Raw genomic sequence first — 24989 nt, forward strand, 5'->3', positions numbered from 1 at the left:
GCTTTTTGGAAAGTGAACATTTTAGTAAAGCATATTGTTTGTTACCAAATCATTAAAATATTGCATAAGAAAGCACGTGGATTTGTAATTGTTCGTACATAAAACTAGAACTTTTCCAGTTGGACATATGCAATAAGAAAATATTGTAATTAGAAAAAAACAATGCAAAATAAAAAAAGTAATTATCTCAGAAATATCTAGAAACTTTACTGACACATGAGTGAGTGTGCATGACAACAATTTCTCTATGTTATGTTGCATTCAGATTTTACTTCTACATAGTATTTCAATGTATTCACTGTTAAATAGATTACAAACACCCCTGCTGAGATCACTCTGTATAATGTATGCTGAAAAGCTTTTAGGATTTTGGATAGAAAATCTAATTGGGAAAAAATGTCATGAGCAGTGAAAAAAAACACACTGACAAGAGCCATCTACTGCTGAAATAACCCACCTTTCGTTTTACATTGCTAGTGTGCAATATATATATTTACCACTAGAGGGCAGTGGTACACTATAAATACACATGAGTGGACAATCTGGATCCAGATGCTCTTAACCATCTGCAAGACCCCTTGTATCATCTCTTTATTCTGTAGTCATTTCATTCATGCAGATAGGCTTAATCGTGACTATAATTTCAATTACAAATTGTTATTACAGCCTGCTTTTAATGTAAATCCATGTTCTGATGATCCTTTACTATATACATTAAATAATACCAATACAGAACACTTGCATGGCTTTTTTAATAAGCACATCACTTGGGTTGATAAAGAATGCTTATTGAAAATAATAGTGATGATAATAATAATAATAATAATAATAATAATAATAATAATTAAAAGAAGAAGCAGAAGAAGAAGAAAAGAAGATTGTATTATTATTATTATTGTTATTATTATACACAATTTATACCATTAACAGTTTGTACAGTGTTTTGCAAATAAAGGGGTATATTCATTTAAAATAATGATGTGGTAGCATGAGTGGATATTCAAAGCGAACACACTTTCACCCATTTCACTGACATTCCCTTTGTTAAGTGAACATTCTCTACTCCTTTAGTAAAACAGAAACCAATGTGTATAGGTTACCTGTTATCCAAAATGTAGGAATACAGCAAAAACTGGTGTTACTTTTAAATGTTTTTTAAAGGCTGTGTAGTTAAATAATGCAGATCAGGGGTCATTTACTAAAGAAAGAGGTAGCTCCTTTGGTCTATGTCCACTCCAAATACTCATTCAGATCTGATGGAGCTCACAGAGGATTCTCCGAAATATGTTTGGCTATTTGATGTGAGCACCAACCTATATGAACTGTTTATAGGCTTCCTCTGTCATCAATGTGTCTACCAAACTGCCCTTTCTTCCATTGTAACATCTTATAAGTAAAACAGACAATACAGAAGCAAATCATCAATCAAAAGTAAAACATGGGAACATTATGAAAACAGAAGTTCTATGTACAATGGCTACATATGGATACCACAGTGTGTCTAGTTGACCCCATATAAGAACTTTAAACAGTCAGCAGGGACCAGCCAGGTTTGAAGATGTAGTAAATGGATTGAACAGAAGGTAAGAAGTTAAGATTTGCTTGAAGTCTCTCCCAGCTGACAAAACACCGGAATTTATTTTCCAGAGTCAGAAGCCGGGGTCACCAAGGTTTGCCACTGGTCCAGGCAGGGGACAAAGTGACATAACAGACACCTTCTACACCAATGAGACACAGTGCCTGGGATCAGTCCTGATAAAGCCTTCATTATATTCATTTGGTTATGAATATAAGAGGAGACTCCTATTAACAGATAAAAAGTATAGGAAAAGGGGAGCATTGTCTCAATAGATAAGGAAGCAGCCCAGGTTCAAAATAATAATAATAATATGAATTATTATTATTGTTGTTATTATTATTATTATTATTATTATTATTACTATTTTATTTTTAGTTTTTCGTTAAAAAACAAAAAGCTACAGTTCTTACATGAATGATTTCATAAGTCCTTTAAAATAGATTTGATCTAATAATAATAATAATAATAATAATAATAATAGATTATCCACTGTTTTACCAGACAAACGTATCAAGATCAGCAAGGATATTGTTGTTAAAGTGAAAACATAACTGTGAATAAATGGTGTAATAAATATCGGATGTTTAACCATGATGAGGCAGTTCTCATGTCTAAATGTAAGACAAATATATCACAAGCTAAGAAAGTTTCCCTTTATATATATATATATATATATATATATATATATATATATATATATATATATATATATATATATATAATTTGTATATACATCTTCAATTTGTACGCAACAAACAAGTTTTCCTTGACAGAGTAAACAATTGTTCCCTGCTAATCTGATATAAAAGGCTGATTTCCTACATAATTATCTTAAATGTTGACTGTTTTTTCAGTTTTTGTCATATATTTATGTTGGATCAAAACTGTAGGCATCAGCTAAGTAAATACATAATAAAAAAAAGTAAAAATATATATATTACTATTATACGCGTAATTATATACTAATTTCACGAAATAGGCATTTGAAAAGAATGTTTATTGTAAAGCCATCCATCCTGTTTGCAAAAGTTTCTACAAGGACATTACAATCGGATAAAAACGAACTGCGTTTTTATAGATAAATCCGGTTCCAAAATTGAGAGATCATTGCAGTTCGGCTATTAGGATGAGAGCAATGGCCACTAGAGGGCAGCAGAGACTTAAGAGAGACCCATGGGGCTTCATAGTCCACCCAAGTCCTCTCCAGGGACCCTTTGGACTGTGGCTCCAGCCTTATCCTGCACATCCGTCAGGCACCACCCAAACCAACTCTGCCTCCCTTTATCATCATGTCAAGCTGCCCACGCCAATGTTGGCTCATTTGTTTTTCTTCTTTTTTGTGTCTATATAAGTCCTACTGTATATCTGAACTGGTGCCAAAATGTCTATCTTCATTTATCTGCTGCTGAATTATTCTTACAATTCTTCACTCAAAGTTATTTATCTCAGAGCAAAGTATAACAAGGGAAAGAATACAACACAGCTGAAAACATCGTACACTATGAGATCAATGGGCTACAATAAGAATTTCTTCCAGCTTATTTTAACAAATTAATGAGCTAGCATGAAGAATATGCTTTTATATTGCATTATTTTCACATATGTTCAGATTTGCACAAAAGAGGAATCTGCAGAACAGCCAGAGCACCCTGAGCAAGTCTACATCCCCCATTACCAGCATTGCCAGAGTGGGAATAGTGCAACCCCCCCTCTCCTAGGGCACATCTGGAAGAAGGGAGGAGTAATTGTAGCCTGCCTATAATGTCTTCCATACCAGTCATCTGGCGTCTCCTTCCCTATCAGACTTTGGCAATCTCCAGAGCCAACCTTGATACCATCAATTTGTTTACACAATATTTCCATCTGCATCTACACAGAGCCCAGTAAGTGTCCCCTACATTCTGACCTGCCCCTAAATCCCAGAACACACCACTTCAATTGGAGCAGAGGTTACTGCAGGCAATATTACTAAGATATAATAAACAATCATCTGCATTCAATAAATATCCGTTAATACATCAGTATCATCAACATGATCATTACATCTTGGAAGAAGTAGATCTGGACACATGTATTGAAAGTCTTCAAGGCAACCATCTGTACAGAGGCAGCAGCTAGATGGAGAGAATCAGAATTGTTCCTCTGTATGAAAAGTGTATATCTATGTCCCTGCGTTGTCTGTACATATGAATGGTGTTCAACAAATGATGATGCATTATATATTTTTTTTTGTTTTTTGTTTTTTTTTTTCTTTTGCTGCTCCATTTACCTATAAAAAAAGCCTATGGTTAGCAAAGAAAAATGTCTGCGCAATGGGGCTGATTTACCAAAGAGAATGTTCACTGAGTTTATCAAACAAGCTTAATCATCCAAATATGTGCAAGGCAAAATCCTGTTTCATGAAAATCTCCTGATTGGGTAAAGGTTAACACAGCTTCACTTTATTAACTAAGCTAAGTGAATAATCATAACCTGTTTAGTAGATCAAACCTATAGCATTACATGTTATGCTACTATTAAAATAAAAATCTGAGGATGGTTTATCAAAAAAACTTGAGAATCTTCACTCAATACATTGTTCAATCATCTGAAATACTTTTTGCTCACTGTAAATGTGCTTTTCACATGATTGAATAACTAAAGTAAATATTCACACGATTTATTTAGTGAATATTCTCAACTCCTTTAGTAAATCAGCCTCATATTATTATTTTGATTGTGACATAAAACACAATTTGTTTAGTAAATCAGCCTGTCTCATGTATACTTAAATATTCAAATATCATAGATTGTAAGCTCTAGGGAGCAGGGCCCTCTGATTCCTTTTGTATTGAATTGTATTTTAGCTGTGCTGTCTGCCTTAATTTTGTAAAGCACTGTACAAACTGTTGGTGCTAAATAAATCCTGTATAATAATAATAATAATAATAATAATAATATCTTCTATTCTCTAGTGATGCAGCTACCTCCCCAGCAACTTCTGCTTTTCCAGCTTCACAACGTTTATTTCTACCATAACTACTCCAATGTCATTCCTTTAAGATTTTATGGTCATCCCAGGTCCCCAGATGCATTTATACTAATCCCTATGACATCTATATATTACAATTACACAATATCTTATGTATAAGCCTATAACTCCACCATGGTGTAATGGCTCTACCAATGTCTCAAGAACTCCCATTTGACTTTTTTTTTAATGCAAATACATCCAATGAGGTTGATTTACTAAAGAAGTAGAGACTGTTAACTTAGCAAAGTGAAAGTTCACGGATCTTAGTAAATAATGTGAAACAGTGAGTACTTCAGTCACCCACACACCTGCAAAAAAAAAAAATCAGCTTTTTTACATTTTCTTTGCACTTGATTGGGTAATAAGTTATTTAATAAGCTCACGTTGCTAAGTAAACCCTCCTTTATCAACTTCAATGTCTGGTGATTATTCCTGCTGGTGCCAAGCCATCTTCCAAGACTTGTGCCTATGACAACTTACTATACTCCCATTCTATTTCAATATATTTAATTAACACATCAGGGGTTTATCCTGCCTCCCTAACTATCTTGTCTAAATAATTAGTGTTAATCCTATCCTCTCAATATCTCTTGCTGTCACATCCCTGATGGTGACTGCTAATCCAATCTCCCCTAATACCATGCATAGACTATCACCCCTATGCCCGTTCTCCTTCCAAGTTGGGCTTATTATGTGTCTTGGTGCTCAGCTGTATGTACATAACATAACACTGTGGATGAGCTCTAGGCAGGAAAAGCAGGCTGGAGTGAGAGGTGTGAATGGATAGCAAGTCAAGTCTGAGGAATGATTTCACAAACAGATGTTCTGTGTCTTGCCCAAACCTTTATATAGACCTCAATGAGATCAGTCTTATCTTATCTCTTCCCAGCTCAGTTGTTATAAGCAGGATCGTTCCAGTTGAGCCTGGGAATGGGTTCAGGTAATGACAGCCACCAAAGCAATGACAACTGAACATCTAAAGACTTGTTTTCCAGGGAAAGTTTGGGGACAAACCTGACCTCCTTGGAGTAGCCACACAATCTATGTACTATTTATACACTCAACAAGATATAACCCTTACATATAGACAATGCTTATTTACACTGCTTTAGTCCAGCTTTCCAAAGCATTTTTTTCCAGATCTTCTCAATCTTTTCAGGAGGAAGATACATTTGTAAACTTAATAAAAAAACAAGCTGACCTTAAAATATCATTTTGTTTAGCAATGTAACTTGGATGATAACCTATAGAAAGGCTGTCCAAAATGTTCAATACAGAGCAGGAGAGCCAAATATCCTGGACCATGATTAGACGGTTCCTGCCAAGCTGAGCACAATAAATCTGAGCTTCATCTGATGCTAGAACCTCACCAGAACACTAGCCCATAGTATGTTCCTTGCTGTGAACAGTCACCCTTATCATTTCCGACCGGTGATGGACTCCAGAGCCACAGAGAATGCCAACCAAGGTCTCCCTATCAGAGTAGAGGGGGCAGCTAGGGTGAAAGGAGGAATGGGGGCTCTCAGGAGATTTAACAGCTCTGGAGCCCAGCAGGGGACTGGAAATGACATCTAAAGCTCTTTTCACTCCTTTGACTCCACTAACTGTTAAAAAACAATTGACATGGCAAGAGGATGCAAACAAGTGGCAGTGAAAGATGCTGAATGGCACAACTGCACATAAAGCAATGCTATAAGCACTAGACATGCAGAACATTGTGGGAAAGGTTATAGGAGATCAGGGGGAAAACTAAAATTATCTTACATTATAAGAAGAGAAAAAATAAGTCAGATTACTGATGGTCAAGGGAAAACCTCACACATTTATAGTTAAGTGCTCAGGAGATAAAACTCATTATAGCAGTCCTGGAGGAAAAATCACAAGTCAAAAGCACAGGGGAATTCACAGTGAAGTAATACTGGTCCAGTAGGACAACTGAAAAAGAAAACCTATAGTAGCCTAGGAGAGATCTCTCTAAGAACTAAGGCTATAGCAGCCCAGAAGGGAAAGTCACAGAAATAAGGTTATAAGAGCAAGGTAGAGAAAGTCACAAAGTAAGGTTATAGTAGCACAGGAGGGAAAGTCCTATAGACACTTTACAGAAATAAAAGTCACAAAGTGGAGCTACTAGCCAAGATAAAAGGCTGAGAGTATAGTAGCCAAGGAAGGAATGGAGGTTACATATGTAGGTTATAATAGCTAAAGAGGGAAAGTCACAAAGTGAGGGTATAGTAGCTAAGGATGGTAAGTTACAAAGTGGAGTTATACTGGCTATGGAGGGAAAATTACAATGTGAGTGTATGGTAGCCAAGGAAGGAATGAAGGTTACATAGTAAGGTTATAGTAGCCACAGAGGGAAAGTCACAAAGTAAGGTAATAGTAGCAAAAGAAGGAAAGTTGCAATGTGAGGTTATATCAGCCAAGGAGGGGAAGTTACAAAGTGAAGTTATAGTAGCTTTGGATGATAAGTTACAAAGTGAAGATATAGTAAGGAGGGACATTGAGGGTATAGTAGCCAAGGAGGGAACATCATATAGGTTATAATAACTTAGGAGGGAAAGTAACAAAGTAAGGTTATGGTAACACTGAAATAAAAACAGGTCACTGTAGCTCAAAAGCGATAAGTATATTTACAAAGTATCAATTGCATGACACAAACGTATTACATCAGTCAAATGTTAACAAGCTTACCTTCCTTTATAGCTCAGCACATAACCTCTGTATACAATACACCAATAACTGTTGCTACTTACCACTCTTCCGTTATATTTTTCAAGGTATACCCAAGAATTCCAAATATTATTAAGTAATCCGTGTTATCTGAGTGTTTTCCGCAATATAATTTAAATGAGATCATACAATTTGAACATTGATGTCGGTGCACTTGGATAACAATTCCCAAATCCTGAGCGAGCCCCCGAATCCAGCTCTCAATTCAAGAAATCCACGTTCCAAAACTGTGGAGGAGCCTTCCCCCTTCTCAATGTGGTTGTCATTAGCTGTGAATTGCTGGTGCCCCAGAGGAAAAATACAAGCAATCCTTAAAGAAGAACCATCCAAAGGAGCCCCAGGCGGACAAATGTAGTCCTTGCTCAGACCTTCACCAGCATGAAATCATCTCCAGTAAGGCAATCCTTCTTTGTACATCCATGGTGCAGGAGACCATCATAATGGCAACAGCTTGCTTGCTCTACATCCTTAGGAAGTTCCCAGAGAGTTCAAGAGACTTGAAGGAGAAATGTCCACCAACATCAATTCACATCCATCCCAAACAACTAGGAGCGCTCATACAAGTCCAAGAGCAGCTGCCAAACTATTCCTGGACTCTGGAAACCTGACTTCTGAGAGCTATCTGCATACCCAATGGCACTTCACAGCATAATCAGTATTATGGGTTTTACGCAGTTCCCTACCCAAAGCCACCATAAACTTTATAACTGCCTAATACAACACAGATGCCAATTATATCGCCTCATTGGTCTAATAAGATGGAGGATGTCAACACCTCCAAAAAAAAGTTGTCTACCACTTGCAGTTATGGGTTCTGACACATTTAAGGAGCTATCATGATGTCATCAAGCAAAATTATGATTGCAGGGAATATTTATATGCAAGCAGATAAACTCTTACCTTTTCAGTATATAGTAAATAGCAATATGTAACCTATGCTGCATAAAATAAAAAGGTGGATGTGTTAGAGAGTTGGTGATCAACCTTCTTCTAGATGGAGCTGTAATAGAATGGTGCCCCGAGACTTAGAATTGATTTAGTGCGATAGCCCATCCTTCCAAAAAAACTAATCACCCTCATAGATGTCAGACCTCCTCCCCTCCTTCACAATAGGAGACAGCATCTGGAATAAAGCCCTCCCCCTAGTCTAGCTGACTTTTTCATACACAAACACTTCCAGCTATACAGCCTGGCTACAAACAAGTCTTTCACTGCTGTAATGTGGAATGGAAAGCTTTACCATAAACATTGCTGGCTGGACAACATTACACATAAAGAACTAAACTCATTACTTGCCTTTTGTTCTATGTGGTCCTTGTCTGTCCATCCAGCCCAGAATAAAATCCATGAGATACAGCTTTGTGAAAACCATCAGGCTATCCTGGTCAAAATAAAGCAAAAAAGTTAGATCACATATAGTATTTCAGAACCAGGATTATAAAACATAATTCATAAAAAGCACAGTTAGTTTCAGCAGAACTCTCAAAGTTTCCAGACTGTTTCCTTGTTTTGGTTGGCAGGGGGCGCTGTTGCTCCAAAATTAAACAGCAAGGCACTAGAGATTTGCAGTAATCATAACCATATGTTTAAATAAATACACTTCAACTTGGACAATGGGCTTTTCAATATATATTATTTGACTATATTCTGTAACAAATGCTCTTAATAAATAAGTTATTAATGCAGTTGGACTGGGTGTGTTAATAGTTATTAAATGTTTTTATGTTTATTATAACATCATGTTTTTCTTTTGTGTGTGGGTGTTTTTTTTTTTTTTGTTTGTTTTTTTTTGTTTTATTTCATTGTACTTATATTTTTGTTCATGTGTTTGTAAAGCAAAACTACGACCAGGGAATGTGCTAGCAGCACATATCAGTTAATGTACATGGGGTCCTGGTTGGTTTGCACATAGCCAGCAGCAGCTCTTTGCTTACTTTTCACTAATATATCTTCAGCTGGGGTGACTGCAGAGCCATACTATTGCTTCCATATGTTTTTTCAGGAAATCATTGGAGGCTAATGTATGAGCAGATTTTACTCAGGAATGCTAACAGGATACCGATCTGCTTCTAAACAATGTGCAGGACACATGGCAATATGCCACTTTTGTTGCTGCTAGGGTGACCATTACACATGCATATATGTTACATGCTCATGTATGATACTTACCTAATCAATCATCCCTTTTCCATATGTATTTGATTTCAAACACTGCTCAGTGAATCGATTTACCATTGTTAAATATTCAATGTGAACATTTTTTTAAAATAAATTAATGTTCCAATAACTGACATTTTCAAAGCTGATTTTGTTGTCAGTGCTGTGCAGTATAGTATCATGTGTGTAGTATAGTATCATGTATATTTTAATTAAAATAAGTAAATTAAACCATTTGAACCTTTAGTTTAACTCAGCTAATCCAATTCTAGGTAAAACAAAACAAAACATGTGTAAAGCCACGGAGGGGGTTAAAACCAATCCCATCGCAGGAACGGACAGTAAAACGTGCAAATTACTGCAACACGTGGTAATGCAATGTTTGCTTATTGGAGCAATATGGTGTAATTTTTTTTTTTAAATGGCATCCCAATGTACCTCTGCAGTACATGCAGTGTACTGTAGACAAACAAAAAAAAGTACCACTTATTACTCCTATCACTGATTTTAGCCAACATGACATGTAATGAACAGGTGCAGATCATATAAAACAGCTTGTCAGGCTACAATATGCTACAGAAAAGTAGCAACCAATCACACACAGGATGCTGACTCACTGTGACCAAAACTAAACCAGGTAATGTAGGATGGCTTCAGCTTTGCTCTCCCCCTGCTGGAGAGGTCCTCCAGATGCATTTCGCCTTCTAGTTGAGGCCTCAACAATTAAGCCCACTAGGGGGCGAAACATGTATGAGGGACCTCTCCTGTGGGTGGAGAGCAAAGCTGAAACCCTCTTACATTACCTGGTTTAGTTTTGGTCACAGTGAGTCAACATCTTGTGCACGATTGGTTGCCGTTTTTCTGTTGCAGTGCACTGTGCTTCAAAAAAATGCAGCAAGCCCCTTTTTTCCATGCATTGTGGCCCTTTCAGTTTGAATGGGCTGCCTAATGTAGTGTGTTAAATGCAACTGTTAAATAAGTTGCTTAAGTTTATATTGCTTTGCCAAATTATTGCTTCATATAGGAATTAAGACACAGAGTCAGAAAGTATGTCTGTATCAAAGTTCTCAGCATAATGGACTGCTGCTCTTTAATCTTTCCAAGGCCTTTTATACAAACAATAGCATTAGCACAACCCCCCCACACAGGGCAAGGGTAAACAACAACAGGAGTCACCTGGGCTACGAACACAAGCTTCAACACCATGGCAATATAGTTACAAGAAAACAAAAGCAGAGTTTAACAGCCAAAAAGTTACATTCAAAACAGATTTACATGTAGTCATCATATTAAGTGAGAAAAATAAATCCCTGACCTTATCAATTTCCCCCTTTGACATCATCCTCTCCTTCCCCCTGGGTCCTCATGAATAAGTTCTAGTCAGTTTTTCCCCAGAGTCCTTTCCCTGACCGCGGGTTGTCAGAGGGGTAGAACCCATCCCCCTAGGTATTACCAACATCTTAAAATTCAAGAAGAGGAGTTTTATAGGAGTAGGGTGATGTCAATACACATTTATCGGTATGCCCTGTCTATTCTCCTAATTTTCCTATTTATTTTCCTGTATACACATATATTCGTGATTGTAAGTGATATTAATATTAGAATAATAATTACCATTGGACTTAACAACCAGTGAAAGGTATTAGTTGCTGTAGAAGACATTCCACTAAATATATCCCACCAATGTGGTGCAGTATCCTGTTGTATCTGTGAGGAAAGATGTACTAGTCTACCTTTGTCAATAATTGCGGATACGAGGTTATTCTGTAGGGTATGTTCTAGTGTTTCTATGTGTTGTCTTAACAATTCTGATTGTTCCAAAACCTGTTTTAGTGGGTCTAAAGAAATTATAAAGGGTGTAGTGTCAGTGAGATTATGTACCTCATAGACTGAAGAGAATATCTTATCGGCGTCTGGTTCAAAAAGATAGGTGTCGTTACCCCATTGTAATATTTTAATCTTTTTTATACATCCCGCAAACGGCGCCGATTTATTTAATGCTGACATGGTGTGGTTATCATTAGTAATGATACAAATATGCTGGGGTCCTATTTCTATGAATCTATTGTTCACATTTATCGGTGTTCTTTGCATTTTGCATATGCTAGTTTGGTATTTTAACAAACAAGGCTCATATACTGGGGAACTTCTGCCACATACCATTCCCTTATTAGTTCCTTCACATAGAGTTAAATCATGGGTTCTGTTTCCTTTATCTACATATTTCCCATATATTTCTGGATACCAAAACTCGTCTTTAATTACTAGTGGCATAACCACTATTTTACACATTTCCATTACATCTGCTACCCGGTATGCTTCAAACCTTCCTACACACCATTTCTCCTCACATTCTATCTTGTCCCCTTTTACTTGGAACCATACACCATCGTCAGTTAAACCCTTAAAATATTTCATCCAGGTATGATAATTTCCCAACTGTAGTTCAGTCCTGGCCCTATTTATTTGTATATGATAGGATAAGAGGTTAAAAGAGCACTGTGTGAAATTTACAAACTGTTGATTTTGATTCCACAGCTGGAGCTCTGCTCCTATCGTGTGATTTATTAACCCTCCCAAAAATTGTAATAGGGGTATTTCTTGCAATTGGGTTTCAAAAGTGGTGGGTAACCATTTGCTTGTGATAGTCAAGCTGTCAGCTATGTGCCCCCCTGCATGCTTCCATCTGTTGTTCATTTCTTCTATCTCGACCGAGTTTAAAATTCCCATCCCTGTACCTGTCAGTCCCAATAGTGTGTCGTACCATTCTCGCTTATACTTACACTCTGGTATTGAGGGAAAGGTGATATTGAATTTTATTTTTGTTTTCTGTTGTGATGTTGATACATTTATGCAAGTGTTTGGTACGGGTGTTAATATGGAAGATTCAATTGTTGGCATTACTTCTTCCTCCATTTGTATGTGAAACCCATAGGCCTCTGCACTCCAATACCACCCATCATTTCTCTCTTCCCTCCACCAAGAGGCACAGAGGAAAGTACTGGATTGATTAACGGTAATATCTGTCAGATTAAACATCCCTTCGGTTATATTCCCTCCTTCTGCCATGACTGTTAATATTTGGTACATTTGTCCCACTACCCGTTCCCGGGCTTGTTTCCATGTCTGTGAAAGGGATATTTTATGACACCTATGGTTCTTACTATTGTTAAAGGGGAAACCCATATTATCATTCCACTGGAAAGTTACGGTTACTTCTGAGAGGGGGTCTGCCTGTATCCATGCTATACCTACATCTACATGAAATGGTCGCCTATGTCCTTCAACAGTATAATTACCCACAGTGTAATCCTTATTTATCTCATATCCTGATACATTTGCTACTTTAGGATCATCTATACTCCATTCAAAAGTCATTGTTTCTTCTACCTCAAGTACATTAATACCAGGAGTCCATGCATATATTTGTAAAACAACAATCTTCAACAAAAAATATGTAAGTAGATATTTCATCATGTTGTTTTCTCGGGTTGTTTCTTGCAATGTGATGCGTGTATCCAGGTAGGTTTTCCTTCCAGCTTTACTGAGGTGGCTGTGGTCAAGAGTACTTGGTAAGGACCTTCAAACCTGGGTTCCAATGTCTTTCTGGTGTGTTTCTTTACATATACATAATCCCCTGGTAGCAGCGTATGTGTACCTGTTATTGAATTAGGGTCTGGAAGAGAAGAATACACACTTTCGTGGATCTTAGTTAGACGTTGTTGTAATTGTATCACATATGCAGTCAAACTATCACATTGCAATTGCATACTCTGTGGAAAGTATAAACCCAATCTAGGTGCATTCCCAAAAAGTATCTCATATGGGGATAATCCTGTCTTTCCTGTTGGAGTGTACCTTATAGAGAACAAAGCCAAAGGCAGGCATTCTGGCCAAGGCTTGTTTAACTCTTGCATGGCTTTTTGTATTTTTAACTTTATTGTCCCATTTACTCTCTCCACTGATCCTGAACTCTGTGGGTGGTAAGGGGTGTGAAAACTTTGTTGAACCCCTAACATGGTCATCACATTCTGCATGATTTCTCCTGTAAAGTGTGTCCCCCTATCTGATTCTATGGTTTCAGGAAGACCAAACCTAGGTATTAACTCAGTGATCAGTTTCTTAGCTGTGGCTTTAGCTGTAGCCGATTTTACTGGATAACTTTCGGGCCAACCTGAGAATAAATCGATACACACGAGGACAAATTCAAAAGGGCCGCTCTTAGGCATTTGTATGTAATCAATTTGCAGTCTCTGGAAGGGGTATTGGGCCCGGACCTGGTGTTTTCGTGGGGTTTTTACTTTCTGTCCTGGGTTATTCAGGAGACAGATTTGGCAGGCTGCACAGTAGTTTCTTGCAGTACTACTGAATCCAGGGGCGAGCCATCCTTGGTTCACAATCCTATACATGGAATTGGAACTGACATGTGTGGGTAGGTGAACTGCCACTGCCATTGCTGGGTACAGAGAGGCAGGCAGGCATATTTTGCCCCCTTCCCTCCATACATTGTCAAGGTCTGGTGCTGCTCCCATTCTGACCCACTTATCTTTCTCGCTCTCCCCTGCTTGCTCCTGTAATTTACTCAGCTGCTGCCATGTTGGTTCTGGGATACTCACCTCTACCGCTGCTAAGGTCTCAGGGCTTCCTTCCCCTAGAGCTGCCTGTTTTGCAGTCAAATCTGCAAATGCATTTCCTTTTGCCTCAATTGTTTTTGCGCTCGTGTGTGCCGCTATCTTCATGATGGCTACTCGTTTAACCTTTTGAAGATTGTTCAGGACTCTCTTAATCCCTTCTCCATGTTTTACAGGTGTACCTGCTGCTGTCAGATAACCTCTAGCCTTCCATATATGGCCATAATCGTGCGCTACACCATAAGCGTAGGCGGAGTCAGTGTAAATATTCCCTTCTTGTTCTTTTAAGTATTCTAGGGCTTGTTCTAAGGCTTTTAATTCTGCTTCCTGTGCTGACATGTGGGCTGGTAAGGGCTGTGCTTCAATTACCTGCGTATCAGTCACTACAGCATACCCTGTGTGATATTCACCCTTATCATCAGCAAACCTACTGCCATCTATGTACAAAGTGTGCTCAGCATTTAAAATCGGTGTGTCTGAATCCCATTGTCTCCTGTTCCATGAGCTAAAAACAATCATTCCTCTACTTCTTGAAACATTCATCTACTTTTTGAAACAAAAGAGTGTCAGTTTCCTCATCTCCTTCCTTATTAGCACTATTAGCACTATCATTCCCCCTTGCCAAATCTGGTGACTGAAGAGGCAAAAAGGTAGCCAAATTTAAGGTTGTACAGCGCTGAAAAGTGACATTTGGAGGTAAGAGTAAAGTACACTGTAACCTTAATTGCCTAGCCATTGAAATGTGTTTGGGCTGTACCTGAGACAAGATTGCATGTATGTCATGTGTGGTATGCACTACGACTGGATTGTCTAGAACAATCTCTGATGACTTATCTATGATAATTGACACTGCAGCTACCGCCCATACACAGGACGGTGAACCTCTAGATACTGGATCTAATGCTGCTGAAAAGTAAGCGACTGGTCTTTGTTTTACATGTGCCTGTGTCAGAACACCTGTGGCGTGTCCAGTGATCTCAGCAACGTACAGATTAAATATCTTAGTATAATCTAAAGTGATAAACGATTCATAAGCTATTTCTGTAAGCATATACGGTACAATTTTCAAACAATCGTATAATGGCTGCATCAAAGCGCTAGCATGTGGTATCCACTGTCTACAATATGACACGATACCTAAAAACATACGCAATTGTTTGAAATTCCGTGGGGGTAACATTCCCTTTATCACTTGAACCCTCTCCTCAGTGAGATGTCTCGTACCCTGTGATATACAATGTCCCAAAAAGATAACTTTTTCCTGACACACTTGTAACTTTTTCTTATTAACCTTGCAACCTTTTTCTGCCAAAAATCGCAACAAATTAAGGGTGGTGTGCAGGCTTTCAGTCTCTCACTCATCTGTGGAATTAATCCTTCCATAACCTGTCTATTGAAGGCTCAGATCGTGACTGGCAGCTCTAAATCCATTCCCTCATCTGCCATCATACTTTCCATAGATAAGTAAAATTCCGATACATTCTGTCCTGGCATTTGTTTCATGGGTGATATTGACCCCCCCCTCCTGTTGTTTTGCCTGACAAAAAGCTTCTAATCTAGCAATAAAGGGGGCCCTTGAGTCTATATGTCTGATTGCCATCCCCCTCAGCTTGTCCTGCAGGTCTGTGTGGACCTATTTCTGTCATAAACTGGTTAAAACAGGGTCAGAGTCATTTTATGTCTGCATAGATCCTCCCCATCCTGCCAGGTTGCTTCATGTGTATTCATTAACTGTGTCACAAATCTACAAAAAGCAGCTGGCTTTACTATAATGCATGTATCAGTGCGTACGGGAGCTACAGTTTCTGAATGAAATTCTTATACTCCACAAACCTGAAAAAAAAAAAAAAAAAACATTCTCTACCCTTAAGTACACGACATATCTTGTGTGGTTTACGTTCTATGTCAGTATATGGGGGTGGGATGGTTGAACTAAGATTATTTAAAATTTCAACATTTTTTGTTCTTCTGTCTTTCATATCCCAACCATCACAATCTGGATTATGTTTCCACCCCTCTTCTTTTTCTCTATTTGAAACCTTAATTAAGCATTGAACCTGACTCATCCATTGCTTCTCTAACACCTCTCCTTGTCTGTCCCTTTTTATTTCACTCCATACATCCGGGTCTAAAACCCGCTGCTCCTTTCACCTTAAATTTACGAAGGACATCCTTTAAGTCCTGTGCTTCGGTTTTCCCATAAATGTTCTTAATTATCTGTGGCACCGTATAGTGCGCCACAATTCCCTGACGGGGTTTTGTGTTCCTCTGGCCCATTCTAACAGTCCTGCCTAGGTAGCGTGTGGGACACTTAGTGTACAATATAATGCGGCTACAACATATACAAGAATGAATAATTACTTTATATGCTAGCCCTATAGCATACCAGCTAAGTTACACTAGTTCCTCGTTGCCTTCCTCCTAGGGTGCTAGAATTCTAGAAACCTCTCCGGAATAAGATTTCTGAAACCAAATTACTTTATATGCTAGCCCAAAAATAAATAATGACTTTATATGCTAGCCCAATAACAAACCAGAATGCGGCTACAACATATACAAAAATGCGGCTACAACATATACAAGCATTCCTTTAAGTGGCCAGGTATCCGACTAGATCTCCGGACTTTTGGAGATCTTATTCCCTCCCCGTATCTGGGAATCCCTCTCATACACTCTTATCCCTGCTTTATGGAGCAGACAGGGCTTATACTCTCAACCCGTCTATGGTTTATGAGTTAGATGTGAGGTTAAGCATAAGCGTCAGACCCCCAAGCTCACAAGCCCTCAGGTTCCCAATCGTGTGAGGTAAGGCGCATTCTGTTGCTTAGTTCGGCAATCCCCTTCTAACTCATACCATCCTTGACAAGGCTCATTCACTTTCTCAACAAGACAGACAAGACAAACACAGATAACAAAAACAAACAAATAATTCCAGCAATATAAACGAAAATATGCAGTAATTCTAGACTCACCACTACAGAGGCTGGTGTTTTAAAACCAGGAGAACCGTAACTGACAGAACGGATAGGCACAAATCAGGGGAGCACAGAATATAAGAAAAATAAAGCTTTTTCTTACCTGCGCAGGTTTTTTGATCTGTGGTTCCCGGAATGCCTGTCTTTTGGTTCCGTCAGCGTAGCTCATCCACCTCTTGTAGTATCATCGGTGAGTCCCTCGTCCGGGCGCCAAAATGTTAAATGCAACTGTTAAATAAGTTGCTTAAGTTTATATTGCTTTGCCAAATTATTGCTTCATATAGGAATTAAGACACAGAGTCAGAAAGTATGTCTGTATCAAAGTTCTCAGCATAATGGACTGCTGCTCTTTAATCTTTCCAAGGCCTTTTATACAAACAATAGCATTAGCACAACCCCCCCACACAGGGCAAGGGTAAACAACAACAGGAGTCACCTGGGCTACGAACACAAGCTTCAACACCATGGCAATATAGTTACAAGAAAACAAAAGCAGAGTTTAACAGCCAAAAAGTTACATTCAAAACAGATTTACATGTAGTCATCATATTAAGTGAGAAAAATAAATCCCTGACCTTATCAAGTGCATGAAAACGTGTGTTGCAATACAATACGATGACGTGGCAACAGGCCCTTACAGTTAATTTCCTATGGAAAGCTTCCACTGCCTGAGTACTAAAGCATATCCATTGCCAACATTCCATGGAGAAGGACCCTTTGCTCTTTCTGTGGAAGCTATGTTTTTATTTGCAGAGGCCCAGCACACCCCTTGCTAAATCAGCCCTTTAGCCCTGCAATCAGCAAAACTAATGCTTCCATTAGCACAGGAGGTATGTCGGACCTGCGCAGAGAGACCAAGGGTCCCTCTCTGCAGCATACTGGCGGGACACAGGTTTCCATATTCATGCTGTGGCTACTTTTGTATCCACTTATTCATATACCATCTATGCACATGATTTTTTAAGATGTTCATGCATTGAAGTATTGCAGTGTCATTTATTTTAAATGGCATCCCAATATACCTCCACAACACACAATGCATGACTTGTATTGTGGTGTGCTGTGTTGCAAAAAAAAAATGCAGTAAGACCTATTTTTGCTGTGCTTTGCAGCCCTTTCAGTTGGAATGCGTTGTCCAATGCAGTGCGCTGTTATGCACCTCAGTGCATGAAAACGTGTATGTTGCTGTGCAGTGCGATGAGGTATAACCATTCTCTTACAGTTCATACCCTATGGAAAGCAGACACGGAAAGAGTATAATAGTATGCCCACTGCAAAACAGCTATAGAGAAGGACCTTTGCTCTTGTGTGGAAGCAATTGTCTCTTTGCAGAGGTCCAACACACCTCCTGAGCTAATCATACTTTTAGTCCCGCAATCAGCAGCGCAGGGGGTATGTTGGATATCTACAGAGAGACCACTGCTTCCACATAGAGAGCAAGGGTCCTTCTCTGCAGCATGCTACACAGGTATACACAGGTTTTTCTGCACAGGCTGTGGCTGCTTTCTGCTTTAGTTTTGATGCACATGGCTGATTTAGCTGTCATGTAAACAACTACATTGGTGCTTTGTACAGTGGCTGCACACTGTTGTATGGCCTGAGTATGTGCATTGTTGATGTTGGTGCCGGTTCTATTGAACAGGGCACATTTGCCCCCTCAGTCCTCTGGTTCCAGAGCAGCAGACATACTGACCATAGCAAACAATACGCAAGATACTGTAAATGACATAGCAATAAAACAAGTGAGAAAACCTTATCCAGTCATTATTGCATTCTCCTAATATAAATGGTAGCAGATATACCTGGCACCTGCTTTTACCTTTCTGACACAACATGCCCACTTGGGCAGGAGTCTATTGGAGGACATTCAGACTGTGCCAGCATGTGATCAATGACCATCCTCTGATGTCCATACCAATTTAATTAATACAAATAGGGTTACTGTCTCTGATGACTCGCTGCTGGACTGCCATTCTTATCTACAGACTAATATACTGACCTTACACATGATTCTTTCCAAATCAGTGACTACCATATAGTGAAGAAAGTAATAAGAATGATAGCCCGCCTGTGCATCTCTGTCCTGAGAAGTACCTTTTCAGGGCTTCTGCTCTGTATGGAAATGGAGCCTTCTGGTGATAATGTAGAAGGTCCATACTCTTATGATTACATCCTTGAAGGCTTTTTGATGACACTATATCCATGTAGCTAGGGTAATGTTTTTGCTGTCCTGGTACCAAGAGGAGAAAAGGAGTATTAAGATATCAGCCATATGAAAGAGATTATTGTTTTCAGAGGGTTGCCAACTCAAGGTACAATGAAGTATGACCATGTGTAGCACTGCAAAGCATGAAGCAGATCTTGCACATGTAATGAACATATATGGCTGCCTCCACATTCATATATACCGGAAATTACAAACTACACAAGGGTTTTAAATCCTTTACATTCATGGATAAGATTTTCATTGAGATTACATCTTTTATATCCACAAAACTATTAAATGACTGTACATTTTCTTTAGGGTGACTATTCATATGTTGGCTATTTGCATAGAAACATGTTAGATCCTATGTATTAAAAACAGCATGTGTATACAATCCTTTCTGCTTTGCTTTCTTATTATCCACTCAGATATTAATCGTAGAAGATAGAAAACCCAGTCTTTTGATAGCCAGCATTTGATTATGATGCAAATTTTCTAGTCTCCCCTAACCAATCCTAAAGATTAGTTGGGGTGTTGATGGACTGGATTGCACAGATTTGCTTATACACATGCATGTCCAAATCTGGCAAATGTTCCAAAATCTTCCAAAATAAAGGTTAATTTCCCCTCATACATTTCTGTGTGGTTGAGGCTGTGTAATACTGGGATGTGAGCTGTCACTGTAGCACATATCTGATACAAATCAAGAAAAACACAAGGCATTATGAAACTGTGACAAGAGAGTTTTATTTTCATGTCAGTTGCTTGTGACCCTGGCTATGCTTAGAAATCTTCCAGTTGGCCAGCCAAGCTAAAGAAACAGAAACTTTTCCATCTTCAGCACTTCGCATTCCTGTGGAATTTTGTTGTCTCAGATCTTTCCTGTTTTATGGGAAAGCTAAATATAAAGACACACGGTCTCTAGAACAAAATGAAAAATTGCTACAGGTATAAATTTCAGGCACCTAAAGGTTGCCATACAGCAGCCTCCAGACAAGGCCAAATAGCAGGCCAATCTGACAGTCAAAAGTTTGGCAGTTCCTGAGAGTGCCAAAGTATGCCTGCCCCTTCCTGCCTCCTGCACATTTCCATTGGCCAAAGAGGCAAAACATCAAATGATGGGCCAAAAGCAACATAGGGTAATGAACAGGCAATCATGACAGGTGGTGAAAGAAAAAGACAATTATCACAATACATGTACAATTAAATGCAGGGTCAATTTCTGTAACCCAGTCTGCTCCGTTCTCACCTCTCATACCTCTGGCCTAGTTGCATGAAGCGGTTGCATGCAGGCAGATGTGGCAAAGCATAAAAGACAACCATCTTTTATTGTGACAATGCACAATAAAAGATGACAATCACAACATGCAGACAACAAATTGTCAGTCACAGCAATACACAGTAAATAAATAACCAATGACAATACATATACAGGCAATAAAATGATTGAACAACCATTAGAGTCCAGTCCTTCTTTTGCAATTAAACCTTATGTTTGTTTCAGCACTGCCAGCAGCTTTTAATCTTGGGCCACACACACAGGGGTTGACTTTCTAAAACTGGAGAGTGCAAAATCTGGTGCAGCTCTGCACAGAAACTAATCGGCTTCCATTTTTTTCTGTCAAAGCTTAATTGAACAAGCTGCACCAGATTTTGCACTCTCCAGTTTTAGTAAATCAACCCATACTGTCAATGTCCAATGAGACTCGCCTGATCACAGATCAGAGTAAGGGGTCCCGACCCCTTACCACATGATCAGCTGTCAGCCAATGACAGCAGATCATGTGATGTAAACAGAGCCGGTAATCGGCTATTTTTCCTCCTCGCGCTGACAGCGTGAGGAGGAAAGAAAAAAACCCCGATCACCGGCGGCTGTGTGAGGGACATCAGTCCTGATCACGCCGATCATCTGCCCCCACAGCAATAGGCAGCAGTGCCACCTACCAGTGCCCACCAGCATCACCCATCAGTGCCCACAGTGCCATCCATCAGTGCCATCCATCAGTGCCCACAGTGCCACCCATCAGTGCCACCCATCAGTGCCCACAGTGCAACCCATCAGTGCCACCCATCAGTGCCCACAGTGCCACCCATCAGCGCCCACATCAGTGCAACAACAGTGCTGCACATCAGTGCCACCTATCAGTGCCCATCAGTGTCACCTACCAGTGCCCATAAGTGCCCATCAGTGCCGCCCATCACTGCCCATCAGTGCCACCCATCAGTGCCCCCCATCAGTGGGACCTATCAGTGCCCATCAGTGCCACCTATCTGTGCCACCCATCCGTGCCACCCATCAGTGCCACCCATCAGCGCCCATCAGTGGCCATCAGTGCCGCCTTATCTGTGCCCATCAGTACCGCCTTATCTGTCCCCATCAGTGCTGCCTTAACTGTGCTTATCGGTGCCGCCTTAACTGTGCCTATCAGTGCCGCCTTAACTGTGCCTATCCATGCCCATCAGTGCAACCTATCAGTGCCCACCAGTGCCGCCTCATCAGCGCATATCAATGAAGGAGAAAAATTACCTGTTTGCAAAATTTTATAACAAACTATGAAACATGATTTTTTTTTTCAAAATTTTTCATCTTTTTTTGTTTGTTTAGCAAATAATAAAAATCCCAGCTGTGATTAAATACCACCAAAAGAAAGCTCTATTTGTGGGAAAAAAATGATAAAAATTTCATTTGGGTACAGTGTTGTATGACCGCGCAATTGTCATTCAAAGTGCGACAGCGCTGAAAGCTGAAAATTGGTCTGGGCAGGAGGGGGGTTTAAGTGCCCAGTAAGCAAGTGGTTAATCAACTGTAAATTGCCAGAAGTATTTAACTATTTATAAAGATAAATTTTTGTTCTTGTTTTGGATAGATCAGAAAAAGGTTAGGAGGTCTGTTGGGTGTACATCACTGTTTGTGTTTCTGTTAGGGAGATCCACCTTCTCTATTTGTCATCATGACTGTTGCCATCAGGATAGATAGTGAGGGAAAACCAAGCAATACACACCAAACTGAGCATGTGCAGATTGCCTACAATGCTCTCTACTATCAACAGATGGATTGGGGACAGTAAAAAATGGTTAGGATCAGAGAATACAGGATCAAGCAGCCTTTTTACAATATTAAGAGGATTAACCCCTTAGGTCCCACAGTGAGTAGAACATGCATGCTTTACTGCATATACAGACTGATTTTACTGTTTTGAGTTTAGTAACACTTTAAATATAAATAGCACTGACACTTTTTCCACAGTGATTCACATATGCATACCCAATCTAGGGACAGTTTAGAGGAAGGCCAATCAATGTATTTGTGGGTTGATACCCAGGAAAGCACATGGATTAATGTCCAATTCAAGTGCCCTTGAAAACACAAAAGTCACACAGTCAAGTTGAAAAAAAAAACAAAGCCATCTAGTTCAACCAATAGAAAAAATAAATAAACAGGAAAAATAAACTCTATACACAGAATTATATTACCACACTTGATCCAGAGGAAGGCAAAAATCCCAATAAAGCATGGTCATTCCTTCCTGATCCCCCAGTTGGATTTTCCTTGGTTGAACAATTCTTGGTGTTATTACCTATATATGGTAGTATTTTGTTTATTCAGGAATGCATCCATCTCTTTTTTAAAACAATCTACCGAACTGTCCGGAACTAGTTCTTGAACCCATTCCACATATTCACAGCTCTTGTTGTGAAACAGCATTTACATATGAGGAGGTTAAATATATTTTCCTCCAGATGTAAAGAGTGCACCTTTGTCTTTAGTGATGACCTTTAAGTGAATAACCCTACGTTCACTCTATGGACTTCTTGTATATTTATACATGGTGATCATATCCCCTTAATCTCCTCTTCTCAAGAAAGAATAAATTCAGTTCCTCTAATTTTTCCTCATAGCTGAGCTCCTCCATGCCTCTTATCAGTTTGTTACAAGACAAACATGCTAACCACATAACCACCATACACCTTCTAAAGAACTATTTGTTTTTGCAAGCCCATTTTTTCCATTAAAGGTCCAGTCCACATATACAGCCCTGACCAAAAATTTTGAGCATTACACAAATATTCATTTTCTGCTGCTTTAGTGTTTTTAGATCTTTTTGGCAGATTCTACTATGGTATACTGAAGTATACTTACAAGCATTTCATGAGTTTCAAAGGCTTTTATTGACAATTACATTAAGTTTATGCAAAAAGTCATTATTTGCAGTGTTGACCCTTCTTTTTCAAGACCTCTGCAATTCTCCCTGGCATGCTGTCAATCAACTTCTGGGCCACATCCTGACTGATAGCAGCCCATTCTTGCATAATCAATGCTTGGAGTTTGTCAGAATTTGTGAGGATTTTTTTGTTCACCCGCCTCTTGAGGATTGACCACCAGTTCTCAATGGGATTAGAGTCTGGGGAGTTTCCTGGCCATGGACCCAAAATGTTGATGTTTTGTTCCCCAAGCCACTTTTTTTTTTCACTTTTGCCTTATGACAGGCATGTCCAAACTCCAGTCCACGGGCCAATTGCGGCATGCAATCCAGTTTCGAACAGCTCGCCTGGTAATTTGGACATATATATCTTTTGTGGCCTCCAACGAATCTCCAAGCGCCAGGGCCACAAAAGAAATATATGCTTGCTGCCTTGGAGGGGACAGGGAGGGGGCGGAACGAGTGCAGTACATACAGGAGTATTTCGCCTCTGTAATAGGAAGTCCCATCTCCTGAGTTGCCATTGGCGACTGTTCTGTCCATCAAAGGAGGCGGGACTTTCTATTAAAGAGGCCGCCGAGAAAATAGGAATTTCTCCTGTGTGTAATCTGTTGGCGCTCGTCCCGCCCCCCTCCAAGGCTGCAGATGGGCATCGATCAGGCTGCACCAATGGCAATGGTGAGTCTGCATTCATGGCAATGGTGGGGCTGCAGCATTCATGGCAATGGTGGGTCTGCTGCATTCATGGCATTGGTGGGGCTGCTGTATTCAGGGCACTTGTGAGGCTGCAGATGGGAACTAAGTAGGCTGCATTGATGGGCACTGACCCTTATTTTGCTTCACAGTTCTTTATTTAAAATTTAAGTTTTTTCCTGAAACTTCCCTCTTAAAGTGAATGTGCGTCTTATACACCGATAAATACGGTATATCCAAATAACACGCCCAAGCTCATCTCTTCACCAAAAAGGCAGGAGAATTCTTGTTGGGCAGTGTATCAGTGCTCGCACGAACACACTTAGACCGAATTTTAATGGTTCAAAGAATGTCAGGCAAAATGTTCAGCCCTCACGTATGTTCACTTCATCAAATCTTGCCCTCTTTGAAAAAAGTTTGGACACCCCTGCCTCATGGCAAGGTGCTCCATCATGCTGTTCTTGGATGGTTGGGAGAAGTTGCTCTAGGAGGATGTTTTGGTACCATTCTTTATTCATGGCTTTGTTCTTAGGCAAAATTGTGAGTGAACCAACTCCCTTGGCTGAGAGGTAACCACACACATGAATGGTCTCAGGATGCTAAACTGTTGGCATGACATAGGACTATGGTAGCGCTCACCTTTTCTTCTCCAGACAAGGTTTTTTTCCGGATGCCCCAAACAATCGGAAAGGGGATTCAGAGAAAATGAATCCCTGTGCCTTTTGCAGAATATCAGTCTGTCCCTAGTGTTTTTCCTGGACAGAAGTGGCTTCTTTGCTGCCCTTCTTGACACATGGCCATGC

General features: G+C 39.5%; 1 protein-coding gene across 3 annotated transcripts in view; it reads right to left on the reverse strand.

The window, feature by feature from the left end:
- PDGFRA (platelet derived growth factor receptor alpha) overlaps window positions 1–8382 on the reverse strand; it is a 40249-nt gene extending 31867 nt beyond the window's left edge. The window contains exon 1 of one of the 3 annotated variants that reach the window (XM_073608437.1): window positions 8223–8382. The gene's annotated coding sequence lies outside the window, so the exon portion shown is untranslated. Of the gene's footprint in view, window positions 1–7345; window positions 8187–8222 lie in introns of those variants that run through there. The other 2 variants (XM_073608439.1, XM_073608438.1) reach the window with 2 other exon arrangements.
- Between the last annotated feature and the right edge of the window lie 16607 nt (window positions 8383–24989).

Source organism: Aquarana catesbeiana, linkage group LG01, assembly GCF_042186555.1.
Source record: "Aquarana catesbeiana isolate 2022-GZ linkage group LG01, ASM4218655v1, whole genome shotgun sequence".
NCBI classification, from domain to species: Eukaryota; Metazoa; Chordata; class Amphibia; order Anura; family Ranidae; genus Aquarana; species Aquarana catesbeiana.